Source organism: Oncorhynchus tshawytscha, linkage group LG04 (assembly GCF_018296145.1).
Source record: "Oncorhynchus tshawytscha isolate Ot180627B linkage group LG04, Otsh_v2.0, whole genome shotgun sequence".
Lineage (NCBI taxonomy): Eukaryota > Metazoa > Chordata > Actinopteri > Salmoniformes > Salmonidae > Oncorhynchus > Oncorhynchus tshawytscha.
The window spans coordinates 6,573,436-6,598,441 of record NC_056432.1 but is presented as its reverse complement, the minus strand read 5'-3'; the positions used below and the strand labels follow the sequence as shown (position 1 = coordinate 6,598,441).

The window sequence follows — 25,006 nt, the reverse complement described above, 5'->3', positions numbered from 1 at the left end:
AGTAGGAAAGATTTGTTTCTCTTTTGGTCCATTCAACAACAGAGCGATACGATCCTTGTTTCAGCAGGATGTTGTATCTATACCTTATGTCATGCCTTATTGGAATGGATTTATTGATAATATCTGTTGGAAAAATGTTTGGATGTTGCCACACACATACCTACTTGTTAACAAAATTAAGGAAGTTTCCTTTAAAATTATTCATAAATATTATCCTGCCAACCACTATATGAAGAAGTTTAAGGAAAACATCAACTCAAATTGCTCCTTTTGTAATGACCACCCAGAAACAGTTGTGCATCTTTTTTGCCATTGTATGCATGTAAGAAAACTGTGGCAAGACATCAGTAGGTTTATAATTGAACACATTTATGAAGAGTTTACACTATTGTGGAGAGATGTACTGTTTGGATTCTTTACATACAATAGAAATAAGCGGAATAATTTTTATGTAATTGATTTCATTATACTTTTGGCCAAATTTCATATACACAAATGTAAATTTACAAACAGAAGACCACATTTTCGTACGCTACAAAAAGAAATTGAACTGTATTTTAAGACGGTTAAATGCTCTACTAACAAAAAACCTGTTAGAATTGTAAGTATATGCATGTCCCTTAAGGCCCTTGTGTAATTGTAATGTGATATTGTACCCCCTAGCCCCGCCCCCAGCCACGCCCCCAGCCCCGCCCCTAGCGCGATTGTCCATTGCTTGTAATCTATGTATGCTTGTGTTCCCTCGTGTGCTTTATGTATTGATTTGTTGTTAATAAAAAGAAAAAAAGAAAAGTGTACAGACACATACCACAGTCCTAGCTTGGCTATTAACATGTTGCAGTCTTGGCTTCGGTTTTGAAAGCTTGACAATGAATAACCAAAATACAAAACCTGCATCAAAACACCAAAGGAGAAACAGGCTACGACAACATTTTGAGCAGTAGCCTAGGCTGGCAACTCAACTACGGCAACATTTTGAGCAGTAGCCTAGGCTGGCACCTCAACTACAATACAACAATGCTGTGTTCAATCGTACCAGTGATCGTACAGTGCAAAAAAAATATAACCATATTTTAAGTTTAAATGTTACAATAACCTAGCAACGTTTTTGTTATTTGGAGTCATTAAATACTATTTGATTAGGGTCGCAGCATATTATGGACATCTGAACGCATAGCGGCAAAGGCTGGACAAATATTATTGATATCTTATTTTAATATGTAAAAAAAAAAGATTTATACAGCAGTAAGTGTATATTATAAAGGGACATATTTGCATCTAATAGAATGGCCATTTTGAGCCTGTAATCGAACCCACAAATGCTGATGCTCCAGATACTCAACTAGTCTAAAGAAGGCCAGATTTATTGCTTCTTTAATCAGGACAACAGTTTTCAGTTGTGCTAACATAATTGCAAAAGTGTTTTCTAATGATCAATTAGCCTTTTAAAATGATAAACTTGGATTATCTAACACAACGTGCCATTGGAACACAGGAGTGATGGTTGCTGATAATGGGCCTCTATACGCCTATGTAGATATTCCATTACAAGAAAATCAGCCGTTTCCAGCTACAATAGTAATTTACAACATTAACAATGTCTACATGGTATTTCTCATCAATTTGATGTTATTTTAATAGATTTTTAAAAAACAGTTTATTTCAAAAACAAGGCCATTTCTAAGTGACCCCAAACTTTTGAACGGTAGTGTATGTATTCAGACTCATTACTCAGTACTTAGTTGAAGCAACGTTGGCAGTGATTACAGCCTTACGTCTTCTTTGGTGTGACACTACAAGCTTGGCACACCTGTATTTGGAGAGTTTCACTCATTCTTCTCTGCAGATCCTCTCGAGCTCTCTCAGGCTATTTTCAGGTCTCTCCAGAGATGTTCTATTGGGTCTGAATACTGATGTAAATGGGACATTATTATTATTTAAATTTTTTATTTTACCTTTATTTTACTTAAAATTTAATTTGAACTTTATTTAACCAGGCAAGTCAGTTAAGAACAAATTCTTATTTTCAATGACGGCCTAGGAACAGTGGGTTAACTACCTTGTTCAGGGGCAGAACGACAGGTTTGTACCTTGTCAGCTCGGGGATTCGAACTTGCAACCTTTCGGTTACTAGTCCAACGCTCTAACCACAAAAAATACTTAAACCTCTTCGCTTTGTCATTATGTGGTATTGTGTCTAGACTGATAAGCAAAGAAAGTAATTGATTCAATTTTATGTGGAAAAAGTCAAGGGGTCTAAATAGTTTCCGAACTAACAGAGGGTTAAAAACATTAGGAACACCTGCTCTTTCCAGGACATAGGCTGACTCGGTGAATCCAGGTGGAGGTTATGGTCCCATATTCATTATGAACACCTGCTCTTTCCATGACATAGGCTGACTCGGTGAATCCAGGTGGAGGTTATGATCCCATATTGATGTCACTTGTTAAATCCACTTCAATCAGCGTAGAGGAAGGGAAGGAGACGGGGTTAAAGAGGATTTTTAAGCCTCTAGACAATTGAGACACGGATTGTGTTAAAGGGTGAATGGGAAAGACAAAAGATTTAAGGGCCTTTGACCGGGGTACAGTAGTAGGTGCCAGGCGCACCGGTTTGTGTCGAGAACTGGGCGATGATGCTGTCTTTTTCACGCTCAACAGTTTCCCGTATCAAGAATGATCCACCACCCAAAGGACATTCAGCCGACTCGACACAACTGTGGGAAGCATTGGAGTCAACGTAGGCCAGCATCCCCCCCCCCGTTAAACGCTTTAGACACTTGTCATTTTGAGATATATTCTTTGGTTGTCTAAATTGTCTACAGGAAATGTAAACCGACTTTGTGTAAATACTATATACACGGCTCAAAAAAAATAAAGGGAACACTTAAACAACACAATGTAACTCCAAGTCAATCACACTTCTGTGAAATGAATATTTCATTCATTCAGATCTAGGATGTGTTATTTTAGTGTTCCCTTTATTTTTTTGAGCAGTGCATTTTCTTCTGTATTTGTTTACGTTTTCTATCAAGTTAATAAAGAAAATGGTGTTAACTGTGAATGTGTTCTATTTGTTCAACTAGCAAACCAAATGTCACCACAGTATAATGAGTCAATATTGACGCAAAATGCAGTGTTGGATGACTTCTTGAGAATAACCAAAAGGAGGAACACATTAAACACATTTGGAAATCATGATCAGTCGTGGTAACAAATATAACTTCATGTAACATGCAATAAAAACTTTATAAACAGATGCTTCACAAAAAAATGACAACAATATATTACATTGAGGAGGCAGGGTAGCCTAGTGGTTAGAGTGTAGAGGTGGCAGGGTAGCCTAGTGGTTAGAGTGTAGAGGCGGCAGGGTAGCCTAGTGGTTAGAGTGTAGAGGAGGCAGGGTAGCCTAGTGGTTAGAGTGTAGAGGAGGTAGGGTAGCCTAGTGGTTAGAGTGTAGAGGTGGCAGGGTAGCCTAGTGGTTAGAGTGTAGAGGTGGCAGGGTAGTCCTAGTGGTTAGAGTGTAGAGGAGGCAGGTAGCCTAGTGGTTAGAGGACAGGAGGGGTAGCCTAGTGGTTAGAGTGTAGAGGTGGCAGGGTAGCCTAGTGGTTAGAGTGTAGAGGAGGCAGGGTAGCCTAGTGGTTAGAGTGACAGAGGCGGCAGGGTAGCCTAGTGGTTAGAGTGTAGAGGAGGCAGGGTAGCCTAGTGGTTGAGTGTAGAGGTGGCAGGGTAGCCTAGTGGTTAGAGTGTAGAGGAGGCAGGGTAGCCTAGTGGTTAGAGTGTAGAGGTGGCAGGGTAGCCTAGTGGTTAGAGTGTAGAGGTGGCAGGTAGCCTAGTGGTTAGAGTGTAGAGGAGGCAGGGTAGCCTAGTGGTTAGAGTGTAGAGGAGGCAGGTAGCCTAGTGGTTAGAGTGTAGAGGTGGCAGGGTAGCCTAGTGGTTAGAGTGTAGAGGTGGCAGGGTAGCCTAGTGGTTAGAGTGTCAGAGGAGGCAGGGTAGCCTAGTGGTTAGAGTGTAGAGGAGGCAGGTAGCCCAGTGGTTAGAGTGTCAGAGGCGGCAGGGTAGCCTAGTGGTTAGAGTGTAGAGGAGGCAGGGTAGCCTAGTGGTTAGAGTGTAGAGGCGGCAGGGTAGCCTAGTGGTTAGAGTGTAGAGGAGGCAGGGTAGCCTAGTGGTTAGAGTGTAGAGAGGCAGGGTAGCCTAGTGGTTAGAGTGTAGAGGAGGCAGGTAGCCTAGTGGTTAGAGTGTAGAGGCGGCAGGGTAGCCTAGTGGTTAGAGTGTAGAGGAGGCAGGGTAGCCTAGTGGTTAGAGTTAGAAGGCAGGTAGCCTAGTGGTTAGAGTGTAGAGGAGGCAGGGTAGCCTAGTGGTTAGAGTGTAGAGGAGGCAGGTAGCCTAGTGGTTCAGTGTAGGGGCTAGGGAGCCTGTGGTTAGAGTGTAGAGGTGGCAGGGTAGCCTAGCAGAGGTGGCAGGGTAGCCTAGTGGTTAGAGTTAGAGGAGGCAGGGTAGCCTAGTGGTTAGAGTAGAGGAGGCAGGTAGCCTAGTGGTTAGAGTGTAGAGGAGGCAGGGTAGCCTAGTGGTTAGAGTGTAGAGGAGGCAGCCAGAGTGTAGAGGAGGCAGGGTAGCCTAGTGGTTAGAGTGTAGAGGAGGCAGGTAGCCTAGTGGTTAGAGTGTAGAGGAGGCAGGGTAGCCTAGTGGTTAGAGTGTAGAGGAGGTAGGGTAGCCAGTGGTTAGAGTGTAGAAGGCAGGTAGCCTAGTGGTTAGAGTGTAGAGGTGGCAGGGTAGTCTAGTGGTTAGAGTGTAGAGGAGGTATAGCCAGAGTGGTTAGAAAAGAGGTGGCAGGTAGCAATAGTGGTTAGAGTGTAGAGGTGGCAGGGTAGCCTAGTGGTTAGAGTGTAGAGGTGGCAGGGTAGCCTAGTGGTTAGAGTGTAGAGGCGGCAGGGTAGCCTAGTGGTTAGAGTGTAGAGGTGGCAGGGTAGCCTAGTGGTTAGAGTGTAGAGGAGGCAGGGTAGCCTAGTGGTTAGAGTGTAGAGGAGGCAGGGTAGCCTAGTGGTTAGAGTGTAGAGGTGGCAGGTAGCCTAGTGGTTAGAGTGTAGAGGAGGCAGGGTAGTCTAGTGGTTAGAGTGTAGAGGAGGCAGGTAGCCTAGTGGTTAGAGTGTAGAGGAGGCAGGGTAGTCTAGTGGTTAGAGTGTAGAGGAGGCAGGTAGCCTAGTGGTTAGAGTGTAGAGGAGGTAGGGTAGCCTAGTGGTTAGAGTGTAGAGGAGGCAGGGTAGCCTAGTGGTTAGAGTGTAGAGGAGGTAGGGTAGCCTAGTGGTTAGAGTGTAGAGGTGGTAGGGTAGCCTAGTGGTTAGAGTGTAGAGGAGGCAGGTAGCCTAGTGGTTAGAGTGTAGAGGAGGCAGGTAGCCTAGTGGTTAGAGTGTAGAGGTAGAGGCAGGGTAGCCTAGTGGTTAGAGTGTAGAGTGGGAGTAGGTAGCCTAGTGGTTAGAGTGTAGAGGAGGCAGGTAGCCTAGTGGTTAGAGTGTAGAGGAGGCAGGGTAGCCTAGTGGTTAGAGTGTAGAGGAGGCAGGGTAGCCTAGTGGTTAGAGTGTAGAGGAGGCAGGTAGCCTAGTGGTTAGAGTGTAGAGGAGGCAGGTAGCCTAGTGGTTAGAGTGTAGAGGAGGCAGGGTAGCCTAGTGGTTAGAGTGTAGAGGAGGCAGCCTAGTGGTAGCCTAGTGGTTAGAGTGTAGAGGAGGCAGGGTAGCCTAGTGGTTAGAGTGTAGAGGAGGCAGGGTAGCCTAGTGGTTAGAGAGTGTAGAGGAGGCAGGGTAGCCTAGTGGTTAGAGTGTAGAGGCCTAGTGGCAGAGGTAGAGGTGGCAGGGTAGCCTAGTGGTTAGAGTGTAGAGGAGGCAGGGTAGCCTAGTGGTTAGAGTGTAGAGGAGGCAGGGTAGCCTAGTGGTTAGAGTGTAGAGGAGGCAGGGTAGCCTAGTGGTTAGAGTGTAGAGGTGGCAGGGTAGCCTAGTGGTTAGAGTGTAGAGGAGGCAGGGTAGCCTAGTGGTTAGAGTGTAGAGGAGGCAGGGTAGCCTAGTGGTTAGAGTGTAGAGGAGGTAGGGTAGCCTAGTGGTTAGAGTGTAGAGGAGGTAGGGTAGCCTAGTGGTTAGAGTGTAGAGGAGGCAGGTAGTAGCCTAGTGGTTAGAGTGTAGAGGAGGCAGGGTAGCCTAGTGGTTAGAGTGTAGAGGAGGCAGGTAGCCTAGTGGTTAGAGTGTAGAGGAGGCAGGGTAGCCTAGTGGTTAGAGTGTAGAGGAGGCAGGGTAGCCTAGTGGTTAGAGTGTAGAGGAGGCAGGGTAGCCTAGTGGTTAGAGTGTAGAGGAGGCAGGGTAGCCTAGTGGTTAGAGTGTAGAGGAGTGGAGGGTAGCCTAGTGGTTAGAGTGTAGAGGAGGCAGGGTAGCCTAGTGGTTAGAGTGTAGAGGAGGCAGGGTAGCCTAGTGGTTAGAGTGTAGAGGAGGTAGGGTAGCCTAGTGGTTAGAGTGTAGAGGTGGCAGGGTAGCCTAGTGGTTAGAGTGTAGAGGAGGCAGGGTAGCCTAGTGGTTAGAGTGTAGAGGAGGCAGGTAGCCTAGTGGTTAGAGTGTAGAGGAGGCAGGGTAGCCTAGTGGTTAGAGTGTAGAGGTGGGAGGGTAGCCTAGTGGTTAGAGTGTAGAGGTGGCAGGGTAGCCTAGTGGTTAGAGTGTAGAGGAGGCAGGGTAGCCTAGTGGTTAGAGTGTAGAGGAGGCAGGGTAGCCTAGTGGTTAGAGTGTAGAGGTGGCAGGGTAGCCTAGTGGTTAGAGTGTAGAGGTGGCAGGGTAGCCTAGTGGTTAGAGTGTAGAGGCGGCAGGGTAGCCTAGTGGTTAGAGTGTAGAGGAGGTAGGGTAGCCTAGTGGTTAGAGTGTAGAGGAGGCAGGGTAGCCTAGTGGTTAGAGTGTAGAGGGGCAGGTAGCCTAGTGGTTAGAGTGTAGAGGAGGTAGGGTAGCCTAGTGGTTAGAGTGTAGAGGAGGTAGGGTAGCCTAGTGGTTAGAGTGTAGAGGAGGCAGGGTAGCCTAGTGGTTAGAGTGTAGAGGAGGCAGGGTAGCCTAGTGGTTAGAGTGTAGAGGAGGCAGGTAGCCTAGTGGTTAGAGTGTAGAGGGGCAGGTAGCCTAGTGGTTAGAGTGTAGAGGGGGCAGGGTAGCCTAGTGGTTTGAGTGTAGAGGAGGCAGGGTAGCCTAGTGGTTAGAGTGTAGAGGCGGCAGGTAGCCTAGTGGTTAGAGTGTAGAGGCGGCAGGGTAGACTAGTGGTTAGAGTGTAGAGGCGGCAGGTAGCCTAGTGGTTAGAGTGTAGAGGCGGCAGGGTAGACTAGTGGTTAGAGTGTAGAGGGGGCAGGGTAGCCTAGTGGTTAGAGTGTAGGGGCGGCAGGGTAGCCTAGTGGTTAGAGCGTTGGACTAGTAACCGGAAGGTTGCAAGTTCAAATCCCTGAGCTGACAAGGTACAAATCTGTCGTTCTGCCCCTGAACAAGGTAGTTAACCCCACTGTTCCTAGGCCGTCATTGAAAATAAGAATTTGTTCTTAACTGACTTGCCTAGTTAAATAAAGTTTTTAAAAAATAAAGCATGACAGCCGCCTGAGATCCAGCATTTTTTAATTGTTTATTATTATTATTATTTTTTTTACACCACATAAGTGTTTGTGATGAAAAGAAACATACTGCATATATACATTACCAGTCCAAAGTTTGGACACACCTACTCATTCAAGGGTTTTTCTTTATTTGTACTATTTTCTACATTTGACTATTTTCTAGATTCTTCAAAGTAGCCACCCTTTGCCTTGATGACAGTTTTCCAAACTCGTGACATTCTCTCAACCAGCTTCATGTGGTAGGCACCTGGAATGCATTTCAATGAACAGGTCTGCTTTGTTAAAAGTTAATTTGTGGAATTTCTTAACTTAATGCGTTTGAGCCAATCAGTTGTGTTGTGACAAGGTAGAGGTTGTATACAGAAGATAGGCCTGTTTGGTAAAAGACCAAGTCCATATTATGGCAAGAACAGCTCAAATAAGCAAAGAGAAATGACAATCCATCATTACTTTAAGACATGAAGGTCAGTCAATCCAGAAAATGTCAAGAACTTTTAAAGTTTCTTCATGTGCAGTTGCAATAACTATCAAGCACTATGATGAAACTGCCTCTCATGAGGACCACCACAGGAAAGGAAGACCCAGAGTTACCTCTGCTGCAGAGGATAAGTTCATTAGAGTTAACTGCACCTCAGATTGCAGCCCAAATAAATGCTTCACAGAGTTCAAGTAACAGACACATCTCAACATCAATCAACTGTTCAGAGGGGACTGCTTGAATCAGGCCTTCATGGTCGAATTGCTGCAAAGATAACACTACACTACTAACGGACACCAATAAGAAGAAGAGACTTGCTTGGGCCAAGAAACACGAGAAATGGACATTAGAAATGGACATTAGACAAGGGGAAATCTGTCCTTTGGTCTGATGAGTCCAAATTTGAGATTTTTGGTTCCAACCGCTGTGTCTTTGTGAGGCGTAGAGTAGGTAAACTCATTCATATGTGGTTTCCACCGTGAAGCATGGAGGAGGAGGTGTGATGGTGTGGGGATGCTTTGCTGGTGACACTGTCTGTGATTTATTTAGTATTCAAGGCACACTTAACCAGCATGGCTGCCACAGCATTCTGCAGCAAAACGCCATCCTATCATTTCTTTTTCAACAGGGCAATGACCCAACCCACTTTCAGGCTGTGTGAGGGCTATTTGACCAAGAAGGAGAGTGATGGAGTGCTACATCAGATGACGTGTCCTCCACAATCACCTGACCTCAACCCAATTTAGATGGTTTGGGATGAGTTGGACCGCAGAGTGAAGGAAAAGCAGCCAACAAGTGCTCAGCATATGTGGGAACTCCTTCAAGCATTCCAGGTGAAGCTGGTTGAGAGAATGCCAAGAGTGTGCAAAGCTGTCATCAAGACAAAGGGTGGCTCCTTTAAAGAATCTCAAATATAAAATATATTTTGATTTGTTGAACACTTTTTTGCTTACCCCATGATACCATGTGTGTTATTCCATAGTTCTGATGTCTTCACTATTACTCTACAATGTAGAAAGTAGTAAAAAAATAAAGACAAACCCTTGAATGAGTAGGTGTGTCCAAACTTTTGACTGGAGCTGTCACGGTCGTCCTCTTCATCTGAAGAGGAGAGGCGAGATGGATCGGAGGACCAAAATGCGGCGTGGTATGTGTTCATCATTAATTTTAATAAAGAAAACACTGAACACTGGAACACTATACAAAAACAATAAACAAAATAACAACCGTGAAGCTAATGAGAACTGTGCTGACACAAGCCATCAACATAGACAATCACCCACCAACAAACAGTGCAACCCAGGCTACCTAAGTATGATTCTCAATCAGAGACAACTAATGACACCTGCCTCTGATTGAGAACCATACTAGGCCGAAACATAGAAATACCCAAATCATAGAAAAACAAACATAGACTGCCCACCCCAACTCACGCCCTGACCATACTAAATAACGACAAAACAAAGGAAATAAAGGTCAGAACGTGACTGGTGCTGTATATATTTAAAGAAATATGGGTATTTTCTTTGTATTGTCTCTGCAACGTCCGTTAGGACTCGGTTGATAGTAAATATGAAACATGTAGCATAACAGTAGATGGGGACAGAAGGTGAAAAAAAACATATTGAATTCTGATGTTCATCAGTGGCGTATGCAGAAATTGCCGTATTTCTGGGCCTGTGTAAAAGTGACTGGGCCAACATTTTCTAACAAAACATATCCCGACATAATTCAGTGAAAATTTAACACATAACATACATGTGACCAAGAATAACCACACATTTCCTCTGAACCGTTAGTGGCCTATTGACAATTAAGTAGCGCAAATACACAAGTTACAACAACTTGTAACACCACTCACAAAAAAACAGGCTGATCATCCCAGTCTAAACCAACAGAATGAAATACATCATAGACAGCGCATGAGGTTCATGTTTGGGGAACTCCGCCCCAGAGGAACAGTCTTTAGGAGGATACGGGAAAACATTTTATAAACACTTTTCATGAAATTATGCGACATTTGACATGTAACGGAGACATGATTAGAATCTTTAATAGCCCACTACAAAAAGGACGCCTACACTGCTGACACTGACAAACTGAAATCAATGGAAATGACTTTGTCTTGAATACAACCATTTAATTATTAGATTTGGAAATGGGAGACGCACACTGTAGGTCTATTGTACAACATGACGTCCTGCACTGAATGGGGAAATTACTGGTGCAAACATTCCAGGGGAACTGACTCATCCGATGAACTCCGCTGTGCCAAGAAATTCATCCTGGTGTTTCCTATTAATGGGAACAAATTACAGTGTTGTTGGAAAGTATTCAGAGCCCTTGACCTTTGGAAAGTATTCAGAGCCCTTGACCTTTGGAAAGTATTCAGACCCCTTGACCTTTGGAAAGTATTCAGACCCCTTGACCTTTGGAAAGTATTCAGACCCCTTGACCGTTGGAAAGTATTCAGACCCCTTGACCTTTGGAAAGTATTCAGACCCCTTGACCTTTGGAAAGTATTCAGACCCCTTGACCTTTGGAAAGTATTCAGACCCCTTGACCGTTGGAAAGTATTCAGACCCCTTGACCTTTGGAAAGTATTCAGACCCCTTGACCTTTGGAAAGTATTCAGACCCCTTGACCTTTTTGCACATTTTACTACGTTACAGCTTTATTCTAAAAATGTATAACTTAAAAAAATACAAAAAATTCTCAGCAATCTACACACAATACCACACAATGGCAAAGTGAAAACGGTATTTTAGATATGTTTGCATAAAAACATAAAAAAACGTTAAATACCTTATTTACATAAGTATTCAGACTCAGGTGCATTCTGTTTCGATGGATCATCATTGAGATGTTTCTACAACTTGATTTGTGTCCACTTGTGGTAAATTCAATTGATTGGACATGATTTGGAAAGACACACACCTATCTACAGTTGAAGTCGGAAGTTTACATACACTTATGTTGGAGTCATTAAAACTCATTTTTCAACCACTCTACAAATTTCTTGTTAACCAAATTATAGTTTGGTCAGATAGGACATCTACTTTGTGGATGACAAGTCATTTGTCCAACAATTGTTTACAGACAGATGATTTCACTTATAATTCACTGTATCACAATTCCAGTGGGTCAGAAGTTTAAGTTGACTAAGTTGACTGTGCCTTTAAACAGCTTGGAAAATTCCAGAGAATTATGTCATGGATTTAGAAGCTTCTGATAGGCTAATGGACATAATTTGAGTCAATTGGATGTGTACCTGTGGATGTATTTTAAGGCCTACCTTCAGACTCAGTGCCTCTTTGCTTGACGTCATGGGAAAATGAAAAGAAATCAGCCAAGACTTCAGAAAAAAAATTGTAGACCTCCACAAGTCTGGTTCATCCTTGGGAGCAATTTCCAAATGTCTGAAGGTACCACGTTCACCTGTACAAGCAATAGTACTGTAATGGGTGCGTGTTGGTAGCAGGGAAGTCAGGTGCAGGAGAATCAAACTTGGTATAAACAGAGTTGTTTAATCACAAAACTCCTAAACCAAAATAATAAAAAGTGGGTACAAAACCTGTCACGCAACAACACACAATACACAAACATACAATCAAACAATCTCCGACAAGGACATGAGGGGAAACAGAGGGTTGAATACACCACATGTCATTGATGAGATTGGAACCAGGTGTGAAGGAAGACAAGACAAAACCAATGGAAAATGAAAAGAGGATCAGTGATGGCTAGAAGGTCGGTGACGTCGACCGCCGAACACCGCCCGAAACAAGGAGAGGGCCCGACTTCGGCGGAAGTTGTGACAAGTACACAAGTATAAACACTATGGGACCACGCAGCTGTCATAACGCTTAGGAAGGAGACGCGTTCTGTCTCCTAGAGATGAACGTACATTGGTGCGAAAAAGTGTAAATCAATCCCAGAACCACAGCAAAGGACCTTGTGAAGATGCTGGAGGAAACCGGTACAAAAGTATCCACAGTAAAACGAGTCCTATATCGACATAACCTAAAAGGCCCTCAGCAAGGAAGAAGCCACTGCTCCAAAACTGCCATAAAAAAAGCTAGACTACGGTTTGCAACTGCACATGGGGACAAGGATTGTACTTTTTGGAAAAATGTCCTCTGGTCTGATGAAACAAAAATGGAACTGTTTGGCCATAATGACCATTGTTATGTTTGGAGGAAAAAGGGGGAGGCTTGCAAGTCGAAGAACACCATTCCAACCGTGAAGCATGGGGGTGGCAGCATCATGTTGTGGGGGTGCTTTGCTACAAGAGGGACTGGTGCACTTCACAAAATAGATGGCATCATGAGGAAAGAAAATTATGTGGACATATTGAAGCAACATCTCAAGACATCAGGAAGTTAAAGCTTGGTCGCAAATGGGTCTTCCAAATGGACAATGACCCCAAGCATACTTCCAATGTTGTGGAAAAATGTCTTAAGGACAAAAAAGTATTGTATTGGTACAATTGTTTTTGTATTTTTTTTGTAACTTGTATTGTACAATGTATTGGAGTGGCCATCACAAAGCCCTAACCTCAATCCTATAGAAAATTTGTGGGCAGAACTGAAAAAGCTTGTGCGAGCAAGGAAGCCTACAAACCTGACTCAGTTACACCAGCTCTGTCAGGAGGAATGGGCCAAAATTCACCCAACTTATTGTGGAAAGCTTGTGGAAGGCTACCCGAAACGTTTCACCCAAGTTAAAGAATTTAAAGGCAATGCTACCAAATACTAATTTAGTGTACGTAAACTTTTGACCCACTGGGAATGTGATGAAAGAAATAAAAGCTGAAATACTCTTATTCTGACATTTCACATTCTTAAAATAAAGTGGTGATCCTAACTGTCCTAAAACAGGGATTTTTTGCTCTGATTAAATGTCAGGAATTGTGGAAAAACTGAGTTGTAATGTATTTGGCTAAGGTGTATGTAAACTTCCAACTTCAACTGTATATAAGGTCCCACAGATGACAGTGCATATCAGAGCAAAAACCAAGCCATGGGGGTGAAGGAATTGTCCGTAGAGCTCCAACACAGGATTGTGTTGAGGCACAGATCAGGGGAAGGGCACAAAAAAAATTCTGCAGCATTGAATGTCCCGAAGAACACAGTGGCCTTCATCATTCTTAAATGGAAAAAGTTTGAAACCACCAAGACTCTTCCTAGAGCTAGCCACCCGGCCAAACTGAGTAATCGAGGGAGAAGGTACTTGGTCAGGGAGGTGACCAAGAAACCGATGGTCACTCTGACAGAGCTCCCCAGTTCCTCTGTGGAGATGGGTGAATATTCCAGAAGACAACCATGCCAAGCGTCACATCTGGAGGAAACCTGACACCACCCCTACGGTGAAGCATGTTGGTGGCAGCATCATGCTGTGTGGATCTTTTTTTAGCGGCAGGGACTGGGAGACTAGTTAGGATCGAGGCAAAGATGAACGGAGTGAAGTACAGCGAGATCCTTAATGAAAACCTGCTCCAGAGCACTCCGGACCTCAGACTGGGGCGAAGGTTCACCTTGCAACAGGAAAACGACCCTAAGCACACAGCCAAGACAACAAAGAAGTGGCTTCTGGACAAGTATCTGAATGTCCTTTAGTGGCCCAGCAAGAGCCCGGACTTGAACACAATCGAATATCTCTGGACAGACCTGAAAATAGCTGTGCAGCGACTCTCCCAATCCAACCTGACAGAGCTTGAGAGGATCTGCAGAGAAGAATGGGAGAAACTCCCCAAATACAGGTGTGCCAAGCTTGTAGCGTCATACCCAAGACGACTCGAGGCTGTAATCGATGCCAAAGGTGCTTCAACAAAGTACTGAGTAAAGGGTCTGAATACTAATGTAAATGTGATATTTCCATTTTTTTTTAAAACGGTTTTGTTGAGTTATTATGGGGTATTGTGTGTAGATTGATGAGGGAAAAAAACAAATTAATCAATTTTAGAATAAGGCTGTAACCTAACAAAGTGTGGAAAAAGTCAAGGGGTCTGAATACTTTCCGAATGCATTGTACACTACGCTTATAATCATTTAAATGGATCATTCAAAATATTTACCTATTACAAACAATTTGAATATCACACTCACAAAAATTATAATTACACAATTACACACCCCTTTGCTATGTGGCATAAACCTTGAAGAGACAGAAAAATTAAGAGTTTTTGTAAAGATTTTTTTATAAATTCTCAGTTAATTTAATCAAGTTTGCTTTAGATAAAATGTAATTTTGTGATGGTAATTACAATGGAAGAACCAGAAAGAGAAAACGGATCATGGTGACAGCTCCACACATGTTATATCATTAAACAGTTTAGAATGTCCTCTCAAAGGTACAACAGGACCTATTTTTATTTTGTTTTTATTTCTTCTTTATTTAACCAGGTAGGCCAGTTGAGAACACCTTTATTTAACCAGGTAGGCTAGTTGAGAACACCTTTATTTAACCAGGGAGGCCAGTTGAGAACACCTTTATTTAACCAGGTAGGCCAGTTGAGAACACCTTTATTTAACCAGGTAGGCTAGTTGAGAACACCTTTATTTTAGGCCAGTTGAGAACACCTTTATTTAACCAGGTAGGCCAGTTGAGAACACCTTTATTTAACCAGGTAGGCCAGTTGAGAACACCTTTATTTAACCAGGTAGGCAGGTAGGCCAGTTGAGAACACCTTTATTTAACCAGGTAGGCCAGTTGAGAACACCTTTATTTAACCAGGTAGGCTAGTTGAGAACACCTTTATTTAACCAGGTAGGCTAGTTGAGAACACCTTTATTTAACCAGGTAGGCTAGTTGAGAACACCTTTATTTAACCAGGTAGGCTAGTTGAGAACACCTTTATTTAACCAGGTAGGCCAGGCCAGTTGAGAACACCTTTATTTAACCAGGTAGGCTAGTTGAGAACACCTTTATTTAACCAGGTAGGCCAGTTGAGAACACCTTTATTTAACCAGGTAGGCTAGTTGAGAACACCTTTATTTAACCAGGTAGGCCAGTTGAGAACACCTTTATTTAACCAGGTAGGCCAGTTGAGAACACCTTTATTTAACCAGGTAGGAACACCTTTATTTAACCTAGTTGAGAACACCTTTATTTAACCAGGTAGGCCAGTTGAGAACAGGCCTTTATTTAACCAGGTAGGCTAGTTGAGAACACCTTTATTTAACCAGGTAGGAACACCTTTATTTAACCAGGTAGGCTAGTTGAGAACACCTTTATTTAACCAGGTAGGCTAGTTGAGAAACCTTTATTTAACCAGGTAGGCCAGTTGAGAACACCTTTATTTAACCAGGTAGGCTAGTTGAGAACACCTTTATTTAACCAGGTAGGCCAGTTGAGAACACCTTTATTTAACCAGGTAGGCCAGTTGAGAACACCTTTATTTAACCAGGTAGGCTAGTTGAGAACACCTTTATTTAACCAGGCTAGGCTAGGCCAGTTGAGAACACCTTTATTTAACCAGGTAGGCCAGTTGAGAACACCTTTATTTAACCAGGTAGGCTAGTTGAGAACACCTTTATTTAACCAGCAGTTGAGAACACCTTTATTTAACCAGGTAGGCTAGTTGAGAACACCTTTATTTAACCAGCTAGGCCAGTTGAGAACACCTTTATTTAACCAGGTAGGCCAGTTGAGAACACCTTTATTTAACCAGGTAGGCAAGTTGAGAACACCTTTATTTAACCAGGTAGGCAAATTGAGAACACCTTTATTTAACCAGGTAGGCAAGTTGAGAACAAGTTCTCATTTACAATTGCGACCTGGCCAAGATAAAGCAAAGCAGTTCGACACATACAACGACACAGAGTTACACATGGAGTAAAACAAACATACAGTCAATAATACAGTATAAACAAGTCTATATACGATGTGAGCAAATGAGGTGAGATAAAGGGAGGTAAAAGGCTAAAAAAAGGCCATGGTGGCAAAGTAAATACAATATAGCAAGTAAAACACTGGAATGGTAGATTTGCAGTGGAAGAATGTGCAAAGTAGAAATAAAAATAATGGGGTTCAAAGGAGCAAAATAAATAAAGTATGTAAAATTAAGTATGTCACAGTATGGCCTTAGAGATACGGACAAAAAATGAAATGCTGGGTCTCTGGAGGATACAAGGTCGTTACATCAGGTGCTTTGCCACAAGGGATAATCCTTTAACCTCCATGCATGCTATTTGTTCTTGAATGATTTCTGAAGCATCTATGTAGGCCTTATAAATGGCTTATGAAGGCCTTCATTAAGCCTTTATGAAAAGTTGTGATTCGTTTCAATTGGGACCCCAAAAGTATATCCCGTTCCCAACAACATGTTTCCAAATGAAATAAATTTGGCCAATTGATACGTGGATAATGACTGACGCGGGTCGTGACCCCACTATCCGAGGTTGTCTCACGTGATGTTGGGATATTTCCCGCATACCACATACTTGTACATGTACAAAACAGGAAACATATAAACACCCACTATTTGATATTTGATAATCATGAAAGGGTTTGTTCTACTTTCATTCATCTCGTCACGCTCTCTATGCCCAGATAAAACACACAATGTACTGTAATGATGAGGGTTACCCAGGGTTCCCCAGTGGTGGGGGGGGGGGATTCCTTTCCTAGCTGCTATAAAATGCCTTCACACACTGTGTGCGCTTCATTTGTCCTTGGTAAAAGAAAAGCCAGTAGTATTTCAGACCTCAGGATTTTATTTATCAACTGGTCAAAATGAAGGGATTGATTGTCGTCGTGGTTTTGGTGACACTGATGATTTCAACTGATGGTAAGACCAGTGCGATATGTTATACGATATGTTATACGATATGTTATGCGATATGTTATATGATATGTTATACGATATGTTATACGATATGTTATATGGTATGTTATATGGCGGCAGGGTAGCCTAGTGGTTAGAGCGTTGGACTAGTAACCGGAAGGTTGCAAGTTCAAATCCCCGAGTTGACAAGGTACAAATCTGTCGTTCTGCCCCTGAACGGGCAGTTAACCCACTGTTCCTAGGCCGTCATTAAAAATAAGAATTTCTTCTTAACTGACTTGCCTGGTTAAATAAAATAAATAAATATGAATATACGATATGGTTTAATATGAAGTGCTGTTATAATATATTGTGATGTGTTTTAATAACCGACAATATTTCATATCATAATGTAATTGTTTTAATAATACACTATAGCTATGTATACACTATGTATTCATAAAATAAATGAAATATATATACACTTTTAGCTTCCTCGATGTGAATCGTGTCCATTTGCAGTGTTTCTGTTTTCTGTTTGCTCAATAACATTCACCAAATGCTAAAGTACTTGTTTCTGAAACGTGCCATAGAGTGCTCCTCGTTTTGTCTCCTGTTCCTCACAGCGTTCCTGATGCACAGCAGACAACGTTGCCTCTGTCTGAAAACACGGGACCGTGTGAATTCCAGTAACATAGTCCAATCCACCGTTCATCAGAGGAGTGTAATGTGTGACCATGTGGAGATAGTGTGAGTTTTTTTCATTTACACTCTACATATTTTATGCACGTACACTACCGTTCAAAAGTTAGGGGTCACTTAGAAGTGTCCTTGTTTTTTAAAGAAAAGCACATTTTTTTCGACCATTAAAATATCCTCAGAATTGATCAGAAATAGAGTGTAGATATTGTTAATGTTGTAAATGACTATTGTAGCTGGAAAAGGCAGATTTTTTATGGACTATCTACATAGGCATACAGAGGCCCATTATCAGCAACCATCACTCCTGTGTTCCAATGGCACGTTGTGTTAGCTAATCCAAGTTTATCATTTTAAAAGGCTAAATGATCATTAGAAAACCCTTGTCCTGATTAAAGAAGCAATACAACTGGCCTTCATTAGACTAGTTGAGTATCTGGAGTATCAGCATTTGTGGGTTCGATTACAGGGTCAAAATGGCCAAAAACAAAGACCTTTCTTCTGAAACTCGTCAATCTATTCTTGTTCTGAGAAATTATGGATATTCCATGCGAGAACTTGCCAAGAAATTGAAGATCTCGTCCAACGCTGTGTACTAGTCCCTTCACAGAACAGCGCAAACTGTCTCTAACCAGAATAGAAAGAGGAGTGGGAGGCCCCGGTGCACAACTGAGCAAGAGGACAAGTACATTAGAGTGTCATGTTTGAGAAACAGATGCCTCACAAGTCCTCAACTGGCAGCTTCATTAAATAGTACCTGTAAAACACCAGTCTGAGGCGACCCCCGGGATGCTGGCCTTCTAGGCAGAGTTGCAAAGAAAAATGCTGATGCTCCAGATACTCAACTAGTCTAAAAGAAGGACAGTTTTATTGCTTCTTTAATCAGAACAACAGTTTTCAGCTGTGCTAACATAATTACAAAAGGGTTTTCTAATGATCAATTATCCTTTTCAAATTATAAATCTGGATTAGCTAACACAACGTGCCAGCGGAACACAGGGGTGATGGTTGCTGATAATGGGCCTCTGTACGCCTATGTAGATTTTCCATACAAAATCTGCCATTTCCAGCTACAATAGTCATTTATGAAATTAACAATGTCTAAGTGACCCCAGACTTTTGAACGGTAGTGTATATCCCACTTAAATTGCCTGTGATGTGCCACTATAATATGTATGCCAATATATGTCATTATGTAATTATGCAACATACAGTATATGCCACTACACTGAGTACAATGTTTCTAGATTTCCTTGGCATATTAACTTATGTGGTACTTTTGAATAGTTCATATGTTATTATTATGTAAGTACTATTTTACCATGTAAGTAAACATCTGGCCATTTCTGTCATTAAAGTACTTTTCCTTAACAGGGTGCAGTTGAAAATACCATCAAAATATATCTGCCTGAATCCTGACTCTAAAATGGGCAAGAGAATACAGACTAAGTGGAACCTGAAGAACTGAGCTAAACATGATAACACAAACTATGTGATGATGATATAACTGACTGTACTGACCAAAAAGTACATGTAACTATGTTGTCTTTCTCTGCAGTTTGAGGTAACTTTACTTGTTCCACTGACAATGCAATTAGAAAGTGTATTTCAGAGCTACAGGGTAATGCACAAAGCTCGTAACAACATTCTAGGAAATCTCTGCAATGACAAGGCTGTAACATCATTCTAGAACATCTCTGCTATGACAAGCCTGTAACAACATTCTAGAACATCTCTGCTATGACAAGCCTGTAACATCATTCTAGAACATCTCTGCTATGACAAGGCTGTAACAACATTCTAGAACATCTCTGCTATGACAAGCCTGTAACAACATTCTAGAACATCTCTGCTATGACAAGCCTGTAACATCATTCTAGAACATCTCTGCAATGACAAGCCTGTAACATCATTCTAGAACATCTCTGCAATGACAAGCCTGTAACAACATTCTAGAACATCTCTGCAATGACAAGCCTGTAACATCATTCTAGAACATCTCTGCTATGACAAGCCTGTAACAACATTCTAGAACATCTCTGCTATGACAAGCCTGTAACATCATTCTAGAACATCTCTGCTATGACAAGCCTGTAACATAATTCTAGAACATCTCTGCTATGACAAGCCTGTAACAACATTCTAGAACATCTCTGCTATGACAAGCCTGTAACATCATTCTAGAACATCTCTGCTATGACAAGCCTGTAACAACATTCTAGAACATCTCTGCTATGACAAGCCTGTAACATCATTCTAGAACATCTCTGCTATGACAAGCCTGTAACATCATTCTAGAACATCTCTGCTATGACAAGCCTGTAACAACATTCTAGAACATCTCTGCTATGACAAGCCTGTAACAACGTTCTAAGAACATCTCTGCTATGACAAGCCTGTAACATCATTCTAGAACATCTCTGCTATGACAAGCCTGTAACAACATTCTAGAACATCTCTGCTATGACAAGCCTGTAACAACATTCTAGAACATCTCTGCTATGACAAGCCTGTAACAACATTCTAGAACATCTCTGCTATGACAAGCCTGTAACAACATTCTAGAACATCTCTGCTATGACAAGCCTGTAACATCATTCTAGAACATCTCTGCTATGACAAGCCTGTAACAACATTCTAGAACATCTCTGCTATGACAAGCCTGTAACATCATTCTAGAACATCTCTGCTATGACAAGCCTGTAACAACATTCTAGAACATGTAATGGGAATTGAAATGTTTGTGCTTTTCTTATAACTAATTTCTGTGTTCATGCAAGTGACTGACTGAACCAATTCTCACTATCAGTATCTGCAATTTGGCAGTACGCCCAGACCTTGTTTTGAGAACGAAAGATATCTCAGTTTCAAGGTCTCAGCTCAGAGAGAAGAAGCCTCGTGAGGTATTGGTCTGTCACATGTTAAGAACCAGCATTTGTCATTCACATGAATGAAACAAAACGGTAATGATGAATTAATTATGCTAAATCATGCACATATAATTTGTCTGTGTATAGCTGTATATAAGAAAACTGCTGGGACTGCCCCAGGAGAGCTCCTGATTGACATGTGTACTATGGTGCATTGATTTGGTTGGAACTTCTCCAGCTTGCTGTCAATAAACAATTATTAATATTAAGATTGACTTTGAGTGTCCCTGTGTAAGAATTTCCAGAACAAACATCTCCGGTAAGACCTGATGAATTAATATATTTCAACAGATACTATAAGACTTCCTCCCTGTACAGGATTCAACAGAGGAACGGATCTCTAATTCAGATGCTCTGATGTGGAACAAACGGAATACGAAAGGCAGACACAACAATATAAAACCGGTATAATTAAGGTATAATTAAATTGTTATTTCACAAGATGTTTTGGGTTGTTGAATTGTACATAAATGTATATCCTGTTGGCTTGGTTTCCTTGTGTAGCATAAAGGAAGACTGTTATCACATGTAAAACCGTTGCCCCTAGATCTGGTCTTGGACCAGGGGACAATTGTAGCAAACACTGGTATCTCAACATCATATCCACAATAAGCCCTTATGAGCTTTAATGATCTGAAGGCAAGGTATCTGGTCATGACTCCATTGTTTGACAGGTACTTTCTAATTTCTCCCTCCCTGCCTCCGTCTCCCTCCCTGCCTCCGTCTCCATGCCTCCCTCCGTCTCCCTCCCTAACTGCCTCCGTCTCCCTCCCTCCCTGCCTCCGTCTCCATGCCTCCCTCCCTCCCTGCCTACGTCTCCCTCCCTGCCTCCTTCTCCATGCCTCGTTCTCCATGCCTCCCTCCCTACCTGCCTACGTCTCCCTCCCTGCCTCCTTCTCCATGCCTCCCTCCCTACCTGCCTCCGTCTCCCTCCCTCCCTGCCTCCGTCTCCATGCCTCCCTCCCTCCCTGCCTACGTCTCCCTCCCTGCCTCCTTCTCCATGCCTCCCTCCGTCTCCCTCCCTGCCTCCTTCTCCATGCCTCCCTCCCACCATGCCTCCGTCTCCCTCCCTGCCTCCGTCTCCCTCCCTGCCTGCCTCCCTCCCTCCCTCCCTCCCTGCCTACGTCTCCCTCCCTGCCTCCTTCTCCATGCCTCCCTCCCTGCCTCCTTCTCCATGCCTCCCTCCATACCTGCCTCCGTCTCCCTCCCTGCCTCCCTCCCTGCCTACGTCTCCCTCCCTCCCTGCCTACGTCTCCCTCCCTCCCTCCCTGCCTACGTCTCCCTCCCTCCCTCCCTACGTCTCCCTCCCTCCCTGCCTACGTCTCCCTCCCTGCCTCCCTCCCTCCCTACGTCTCCCTCCCTCCCTCCCTGCCTACGTCTCCCTCCCTCCCTGCCTACGTCTCCCTCCCTCCCTACGTCTCCCTCCCTCCCTTCCTGCCTCCCTCCCTGCCTGCCTCCCTACCTGCCTCCGTCTCCCTCCCTGCCTCTGTCTCCATGCCTCTCTCCCCCGCCTGCCTCCATCTCCGTCCCTCCCTACGTCTCCCTCCCTGCCTCCTTCTCCATGCCTCCCTCCCTACCTGCCTCTGTCTCCCTCCCTGCCTCCGTCTCCATGCCTCCCTCCCCGCCTGCCTCCATCTCCCTCCCTCCCTAATTTTGACAGGTGTATTATTCTGTATAAGATCGTTTTACCTGTTGTCAACCGAGATATCATTATCACTCAGGTCAAACTGCTTCCTGTATCAAGGTATTTACGCCCACACATGGACATATATTTGTGTTAGCTGAGCAAGCTATTACACTGAACAAAAATATAAACACAACATGCAACAATTTAAAAGATTTTGCTGAGAATCTATGGATTTCACATGACTGGGAATACAGATATGCATCTGTTGATCACAGATACCTTAATAAAAAGTTAGGGGCGTGGATCTGAAAACCAATCAGTATCTGGTGTGACCACCATTTGCCTCATGCAGCGAGACACATCTCCCTCGCATAGAGTTGATCAGGCTGTTGATTGTGGCTTGTGGAATGTTGTCCCCGCTCCTCTTCAATGGCTGTGCGAAGTTACTGGATATTGGAACTGGAAAACTCTGTTGTACACATCAATCCAGAGCATCCCAAACATGCTCGATGGGTGACTTGTGTGGCGAGTATGCAGGCCATGGAAGAACTGGGACATTTTCAGCTTCCAGGAATTGTGTAGAGATCCTTGCGACATGGGGCTGTGCATTATCATGCTGAAACATGAAGTGGTGGCGGTGGATGAATGGCACGACAGTGGGCCTCAGGATCTCATCACCGTATCTCTGTGCATTCAAATTGCCATTGATAAAATGCAATTGTATTTGTTTTTCGTAACTTATGCCTGCCCCATACCATAACCTCACCACCACCATGGGTCACTCTGTTCTCTGTTCACAACGTTGACATCAGCAAACCGTTCGTCCACACGACACCATACATACTGTCTGCCATCTGCCTGGTACAGTTGATACCGGGATTAATCAGTGAAGAGCACACTTCTCCAGCGAGGCCAGAGGCCGTCAAAGGTGAGCATTTGCGCACTGAAGTCGGTTACGATGCTGAACTGCAGTCAGGTCATGACCCTGGTGAAGACGGCGAGGACTCAGATGTGCTTCCCTGAGGCGGTTTCTGACAGTTTGTGCAGAATTTATTTGGTTGTGCAAACCCACAGTTTCATCCGCTGTCCAGCTGGCTGGTCTCAGACGACCCCGCAGGTGAAGAGCCGGATGTGGAGGTCCTGGGCTGGCGTGGTTACACGTGGTCTGCGGTTGTGGAGGTCCTGGGCTGGCGTGGTTACACGTGGTCTGCGGTTGTGGAGGTCCTGGGCTGGCGTGGTTACACGTGGTCTGCGGTTGTGGAGGTCCTGGGCTGGCGTGGTTACACGTGGTCTGCGGTTGTGGAGGTCCTGGGCTGGCGTGGTTACACGTGGTCTGCGGTTGTGGAGGTCCTGGGCTGGCGTGGTAACACGTGGTCTGCGGTTGTGGAGGTCCTGGGCTGGCGTGGTAACACGTGGTCTGCGGTTGTGTGGCCAGTTGGATGTACTGCAAAATGTTCTAAAACGATATTGGAGGCGACTTATGGTACAGAAATGTACATTTAAGTATCTGGCAACAGCTCTGGTGGTCATTCCTCCAGTCAGCATGCTAATTGCACGCTCCCTCAAAACTTGAGACATCTGTGTGACAAAACGGCACATTTTAGAGTGGCCTTTTATTGTCCCCAGCAGAAGGTTCACCGGTGTAATGATCATGCCGTTTAATCAGCTTCTTGATATGCCACACCTGACAGGTGGATGGGATTATTTTGGCAAAGGAGAAAGGCTCACTAACAAGGATGTAAACACATTAGTGCACAACATTTGAGAGAAATGAGCTGTTTGTGTGTATGAAACATTTCTGGGATCTTTTATTTCAGCTCATGAAACATGGGACAAACACTTTACATGTTGCATTTATATTGCTGTTCAGCATAGTTCTTACATCTATTTTAAATAGATTTTTTTTAATCGTAGTTGTATTTAAAAAAATAAACTTTTTTACTTATTTTAGTAAATAGCTTGTACGTACACGTAACAAATAACGTTTGATTTAGTGGCGGTATGTTAGCTCTCTCTGCGGGCTGTCGCGAGTAATGGTCATCTGTATTGTGCAATGCTTTAATCAAGCACCAGAGGTCAAGTTGTCAAGTGTAAATCTCGTAACATTGATCAGCCCGGATCAGTAATGGTGTCAAATCTGATTCAAAAGTCGAATTAGCACTAGAAAGATGAGACGTCATTGCTCGAGCAAACGCTGAGTTGAGAGAAGAAAATGGTCGAGTGAGAAGAGGTCCCGCGGAGTGCACAGGCCAGTCAAGAGCACACATTGGACTTGAACGCTTGCAAGTGTGTCTTAAACAGTACATTTTGTATTTTTTTTAATTGAACCTTTATTTAAACAGTACATATAGAACTGTAAGAAAAAAAAGTGATTCAAACGTATATTTGTATTAATTTTGAACGAATTAAATTGTCCACCAGCAATAGTCACTTGTTATTGTCAAGTTTTCGCTCACAATTTCTCAAATAGCTTTCTCTCAAATCTTGGCATCTTTGGGTTTGGATATCCGGTTGATGGAGGCGGGCTTAAAGGCGGATGCGTGTCTAGAAACCTTAGATTGGTCTCTTCGCTGGAGTGAAGGAAGAACTGACAAATTACTGCCATCGGTGTTGTGATTGGCTTTGCGACTCACTTCAGCGTTGCGTTGTCGTTATATTTAGCAAGTATTCAGACCCCTCTAGCGACACATTTTCAAAAAAGCGACTAGCGACAAATCTAGCGACTTTTCCTGGTGTTATTGGAGACTTTTGTAGACTTTGACGTGAAAGCACGCATCGTTCTTACTCTTCTCAACGAGCAGCGTTGTGCTGCCGTGGGCCGCACCCCGTCCCTTTCCTTACTGAGGAGTTGGCAACACACCAAGTGCCTGAGCAAAGGTGAAAGTGAAAG

General features: G+C 43.4%; 1 protein-coding gene and 1 long non-coding RNA gene across 2 annotated transcripts in view; both read left to right on the top strand.

Moving 5' to 3' along the window:
• Positions 1 to 16,600: 16,600 nt before the first annotated feature.
• Positions 16,601 to 19,969, top strand: LOC112247776. The gene is made up of 3 exons (XR_002953115.2): positions 16,601 to 16,884; positions 17,487 to 17,610; positions 18,934 to 19,969. It is a non-coding gene; the product is annotated as an uncharacterized LOC112247776 (long non-coding RNA).
• Positions 19,970 to 24,779: 4,810 nt separating this feature from the next.
• LOC112247771 (trichohyalin-like) overlaps positions 24,780 to 25,006 on the top strand; it is a 34,083-nt gene continuing 33,856 nt past the window's right edge. Inside the window, exon 1 of the mRNA XM_042321249.1 lies at positions 24,780 to 24,993. The gene's annotated coding sequence lies outside the window, so the exon portion shown is untranslated. The remainder of the gene's footprint in view (positions 24,994 to 25,006) is intronic.